This window comes from Mesocricetus auratus, unplaced genomic scaffold (assembly GCF_017639785.1).
Source record: "Mesocricetus auratus isolate SY011 unplaced genomic scaffold, BCM_Maur_2.0 Super-Scaffold_6730, whole genome shotgun sequence".
Classification (NCBI taxonomy): Eukaryota; Metazoa; Chordata; class Mammalia; order Rodentia; family Cricetidae; genus Mesocricetus; species Mesocricetus auratus.
In genome coordinates, this window is record NW_024429184.1 from 54,502,371 (window position 1) to 54,508,697 (window position 6,327).

The 6,327-nt window shown below is 47.5% G+C and overlaps 1 long non-coding RNA gene across 1 annotated transcript; it reads right to left on the bottom strand.

Moving 5' to 3' along the window:
* Nucleotides 1-687: 687 nt before the first annotated feature.
* Nucleotides 688-5,976, bottom strand: LOC121138754. The gene is made up of 2 exons (XR_005875612.1): nt 4,651-5,976; nt 688-2,253 (listed from the first exon to the last, which is right to left on the bottom strand). It is a non-coding gene; the product is annotated as an uncharacterized LOC121138754 (long non-coding RNA).
* Between the last annotated feature and the right edge of the window lie 351 nt (nt 5,977-6,327).

The window sequence follows — 6,327 nt, forward strand, 5'->3', positions numbered from 1 at the left end:
CACAAAGATCCTAGATCAACCCAGTCTAGCTGATACAAAAGTAACACGCAGCACCTGAGAGACAGTCAAATCAGCCGTGCAGATCGCTTCAGTTAAACCGAGTCCATCTCCCACTGACTCAAGGGCAAGCTTATGTAGCTCCCGTCCACTGATTCAGGGGAGGGTGAGGAGAACGGAGGCATGCATCTGTGTGCACATGTCTGCGAAGTACAGAGCTGAGTTCCGAATGTTCTTCCTTGGGTACTATCCACTCTGTTTTTCAAGACTTATTTTTATTTATGTGTGCCCGTTTGTATAAATGTATGATACATGTGTGTAAGTACCTGAGAAGGCCAGAACAGCGTGTTGGATCCCTTGGAGTTGGAGTTAACAGTGTTGTTAGGTTCTCTGGAAGAAGAGACTTCACTCACAACCACGTAGACATCCTTCCAGCCCAAAGCTTGTTTCTCTGAGACAGGTGCTCTCACTGATGGAGGGCTTTCAAAATGGCCAGTCTACTGTTGCTTTCCCAGTATCTGGAATATAAGTTTTCAGAAATTTACATGGGTTCAGGATGGACCTCAGGTCCTTGTATGGGAGGCTCTTTACCAAATGAACCATCTTTCCAAGCCCGGCATTCATGAACTCTGTTGCTCAACTCACCTTATAAAATCACATTTATAGCTGTGGTGAAGATAAAAGCTATTCTAGCCACAGAAAATGTCTTTATTATAAATCTAGGCTTCAACATGAAGATTACAGAATGAGAGCGAAGTCAAATTGGACAGGACTGAGGAACCCAGAGAGTACAGTCAACATTGGGTCAGCACCCCGGAACACAGCAGCACTCAGATGCAGCAGAGTCGATGAACCAAAAGCTACTGAAGGCTGCAGGCCAATCGCTCAACATTTAGAGGAGCTACAAAGCTCAACTTGTAATGATGGCACAAACCTTGTCCGAGGGGTGCTCATTGGGGGTGGGGGAAGGAGGAGGGGAGGATCCTTTGTGTTTTAGAAAAATTAATCAGACTCCAACGTAGTGTCATTTTTAAATGTTTCCACTGGGTTTTTTTGGACAAAGACTCTTGATAAACTAGACCTTGTAGTCATGACAGTGACCATGATTCCTATTCTCACCCCCCCCCCCATGGCCTTCTGAAGCAAGTTTACAAGATGATGCAATTAAAGCTTTTGGGAAAGTGATTTGCACATGTGTCTCCAGTGAGCTAAGTCCCCAGAATGGCTCAGAGTCCCTCATTCCAATCAAGGCTTTTTCCTCGACACACAAAAGCTGACTTTCCTAGCTCTTGCCCTCTTCCCCACAGTGTTCTGCCTTTTCATCACGACCCCCACCTTTCCTTGTACTGTCTGGGGCAGAGGAGGCGGGCTGCCCTGGAGCTTGCCTGTGAACTGAGCCCCATTGAGAACAGAGCCTTTTGACCAGAGTATCAAAGCAATCCAGCTGTGGATTAGAGAAACAGAAGGCTGCAGCCTTGGTTTAAGAGTCAGGTCATAGGCTTCTTTGAAGGACTTAAGCTCTTGGAGGGGAAGAAAAGGTGGGAAGCGAGTTCTAAATGCACACTCATTTCAGTTACAAAGGCAGGCAGGAATATAAAGGGAGGTAAGAGGCTCTTTAGGAATATAATGGCACACAACTATCTTAATGAGTATCGCCTCCTTCAGAACCAATTACCATGGCAGACAGAAAGCCTTGGTAGCTTTCACCACAGAAATCTATTTTCCCATGGTTTTGGAGGTGTGAGGTTGATGATCAAGGGCTCGAAGGTTGCCTTTCTCCTGACGTCTCTCTTCAGCTTGAAGGTGGTCCCCTTCCTTCCTCTGTACCCCGAGTCTGCATGTCCAGATGCTCTCATAAGAACAGAGGTTGGCTAGGACTGGGTCCTCACTTGACATGGTGACCTCTGTATGGGCACAGTATAGGCATGGAATTCCCCAACTACTGTGTCCTGAAGCGTCGCCTGAGAATGCCGGTGTGTTAATCAGTAGACGGATGGATTGATAGAAAAGCAGCACTGCACAGTGGAATGTGATTCTGCTGTTCAGATAAATGCAGACCTGGCACATGCTACAACATGGATGATGAAGCATGAAGACACAGTGACAAGTGGAAGAAGATTGCCAAGAAAGGACAAATGTTGCACACGTTCGCTTAGATAAGGATCCTAGTCAAAGGAACACAGCAAGAATGCAGGATGGTGGCTTTCAGGGACTGTGCAGAGGGAGAAGGGAATCTGGTGAATAGGTGGATTTTCTCTGTAAGAGAATGAAAAATGAAAAAATGGTGAAAATTATACACTTATATGATGTGTGTATTTAATCATAATTTAAAATCTCAAAATAATGTTTGTGGTAGTCACGAAACAAAGTCTACCCAGTGATTTTAAGGCCCCGGGAAGACTGTATTTCCTGTTTTCTCTGTGCTGTTTATAAGGGTTCAGGCATTATGCTGACCTGCCCCTGTCACCTGGCAGAATGCACTCAGGCAGTACCCTGGTCAGCCCAGGGTTCCATGGAGGTATAAAGGACCCCTTTAAGAGAAAGACCCAGCCCACTTAATGGTCTTTCTGCCCGCTCATTTCTTTCTGCCCTTTTCTCTTTCCTGCTCCTATGTTTCCACTCTCTCTTTCCCCCCCTCTCCTCTCTTTCCTGCTATTCCCCTGGGGCAGACCGGACATTTCCTATCTCCCTCTTCTCTCCTGTCCTCTCTGTGTCTCTTTGCCTTTTTTTCTCTTAACTTCCCCCTTCTATCTCTGTTCCCGGTTGTCCAACACCTACCTCTCCCTTCTCTCCCTTTCCCACTAAACCCCATGTGGGTTCGTGTTTCATTGCCCCGCAGCTGCAGAATACAACGACACTGTTAGTTTTTGGATTGTGACAAGATGCAGGCTCCAAAAGGAGACAGCAGCATCATGGGGAGAGAACAATGAAATGAAAGTTAAGATGTAGGGTAATGGAGCAGTTCTTGTACACCCGGGGTAAAGAGGCTGAGCTGTGTACATTGGCACCATGGTGTGGGCACAGTCTGCAGACACAGCCTTTCCTCACTGCTACTTGGAGAGCACTCAGACCCTGTGTATTATGTCTTACAAGGAGGATGGTTTCACTTGGGAAACGCGATTGCCTTCTCAGACATGAGGCATGCTATGTTGTTATCAGGAGCTGTGTAAAATCTGTGTACATCATAATCTGCCTAGGTTCTGTCATGCATACGTCATTCCAGGAAAGCATTTGTGCCCCTGGTCCCCATTTCTTTTGAGAAAGGCAGACTAGATTTGATAGTAAAAGTTTTTATACCTTTACTAGAAAAAGAAGGCGAAGCTGGAGAGATGGCTCAGCAATTAAGATCACTTGCTGCTTTTGTAGGGGACCAATGTTCAGTTCCCAGCACCCACATGGCAGCTCACAACCACGTGTAACTCCAGTTTCCAGGGATCCAATGTCCTCTTCTGACCTCCACGGGCACCAGGCATGCACATGTTGCACATGTATGCATGCAGACAAACATGTATACACATAAAACAAAAGTCAAACACTTTACACAAAATTCTGTGAGAGAAAAGACACACACACACACAGAGACAGACAGACAGACAGACAGACAGAGAGAGAGAGAGAGAGAGAGAGAGAGAGAGAGAGAGAGAGAGAGAGAGAGAGAGAATTTACTATGAAGCTCAGGTCTGGAAAGCCAGGGCCTCAGGGGAGCTGAGTAGTTGGGATGTAGGATCCAGTCTCTCTAACAACGGTGATTCAGCCACATACACAGTTCTAATTTTACCTGAATATCGCTGTGTTGGTCCCTGCAAGCCCTTGACAAAGAGAAGGCCTGGGGTGAGTTGGCTACATGACTGTCTATGGCCAGGACAGAATCTCATTAAACCATAAAAAGAATTAAGTCTGGTTCCCAATTCCCTCTCAGTGCTGCCTCACCATCTGCTGAAGTCACTTTCTTGTCCCAGGGAGTACCACATGTTTTCATACTAGAGTCCTGAAACCCTAATCCTGTTGCCATCAATTCCCAAGCCTGGGTCGGTGGCCCAGGAAGCCAGGCACAACCTTGTTCGGGCCTATTAAACCTTCTAGTGTGCTGGCAAACAGGTCTTCATGGAGCTGAGGGTAATGCCCACAGACACTCCTCTACAAAAGGTGTTCTGCTTTGTGAAAAGAGACTCTGAGAAGACACTGACTTCACTCATCATGTAGGAAGGGATTAAACTCATTCACAGGTGTAAATGGCTGGAGGAGGCTCTGGTTATACAGTTCCTGGTATAGGCCACCCAGGACCATAGATGTCATTTCTTGTCATACTTTGGCGGTCCAGGTCTAGGACATAATTTTTCTCCCAAGACTAAGATCAAAAAGGAATCTATTAGCACCTGGCAGCCCCAATTACTAGCTATTTATCACCACCAACCTCCTCTGCACAAATGTGACTAGAAAGTGCCATTGGTTGACCCAAGTAAGTCTTGTCGGTGGGATTATTCTTTTACACCAACAAAACACAATCAACCTTCTCATGAATGTGGCCCTGGTTTGGAGTAAATGAAAAAATCCACATTAAAATGGTGTTCTGTTTGGAGTTGCTGTATTAAATAAATAGTCCCCACCTTGCAAATGTATTTGTGTAAGGGACTTCCTTTATGACACGCTCACCTTCGGAGTAGCTCCTTCTAGACTTTCCTGAGAGACATCTAGATTGCGAACTGTCCATGTGCTGTGGTAATTCCATCCTGACTGCTCTTCCCACCGCAGGTAGCTCCAAGCTTTACTGTCAGGTGAGTGCACACTGAACAGCACATCAAGACTTGCGAAGGTGCTGCATTGGCTTTGGAATTAATGTTATCGGTGCGGCTGTGGCACTGCCACATCAATCTGTCCCCATCCAGATCTTCCTGCAGTCCTGTCTCAGTCTCAAGAGTGAGGGATGGCATTCCTAGCCCAGTGCTAGTGCATTTCCTGTCTCCTGCTGGCTCAAATCTTGTGTGGGAGACGACTTCTCAGAGGTTAAAAAAATAAATAAATGGGCCAGGTCCTCTGGGCAAGGAGGGACATTGTTCCTACCTGCTAGGTTTGGAAACCAGGCTTTAATCAAAAGGAAAATGCCTTTCTGTCCTTTATGACTTTACATATGGGGTAAAGCAACCCTGAATCTCCAGTCCAGATAGACCCTGCCACACATACCAGTGAGATCTGGGGAAGCTCCTCAAGTCCAGAACCTCCACGGGACTTTTCATTTACTTATCTTATTTTTAACCTCTATTATCACATTTTATTTATTATGTGTTCAGTCGCAGGTCAGAGAACAAGTTGAGGGAGCGTGCCATGTGTATCCTGGAAAGCAAAGTTCCCTCAGGCTTGGAGACAAGCACCTTTTACTCCTGAGCACCTCACCTGCTGTTCCCCAAGCTTGTGATCATCATAAACAGCCTGTTGTGGGTCGTAAATAAGAATTATAAAGCAGACGGTCAGATAGGCAAGTGGCGCTGACCCCGACGGTTATTAATAGTGGCTTGGGGGGGGGGGTCTGTACAGGTCAGAGCTTGGGAGCTAAACCATCACCCTCCACCAGCGGCCCTGGCCTGAGGTCATCACATCGGCTTTCACACAGAAATTAGCGTGAGCCAAGTCACATATGAACTAGAGGAAAAGAGAACTTTCTCTAGAACTCAAGCTCCCTCAAGGAAGAATAGAAACTAGCGAATGAAGTTAGATAGCCAAGGCCTGAGGCCAGCTGGGAAGAGGTGGCAATTCACTAGTCAGTCCCTGTGCTGGGAGAAGCAGTCAGGCCACTAGCTCCAAGTGTTCCTGGCTCAGATTAAATAAATCTAGCGGGGAGGGAGTTATAATCTCACTGAATGGAGTGAGAAAAATGCTCTTTGATGTACACGTTCAATAAAGGGAGACGTCGTTAGTAAGTTGAGGTCTTTTCCAGTATGATGTGTTTTCCTCCACGATTTCTACTTGACCTCCGGGTTGCACCAGGCAGGTCCTAAGGCTCCTGGGGTGGGTCCCGGGAGGGAGGGGCAGGGAGCCTGCAGGGACCAGGGCAGCAAAAGAGCAGCGACCGCCTTGGAGGCGCCCCGCGGCTCCCACTGGCTTTTTATTTTCCCCGCCTGCGGCTTGGGTGCGGGTGACCGGTGACCACCATGAGGGCGGCGCTCCAGGGACCGCCTCTCACTCCAAAGACCACCACCACGACCCCAGTCATCACCGGGTCACCCCGACCGCGTGGGAAAGCCCGCCGCGGAGCAGCATCAGGGCTTCGTTCAGCCCAAGCCAAGTTCACGCGCGTCATTGCTCAGGACCTCCCATAGCAATGCCCCCCTTTCT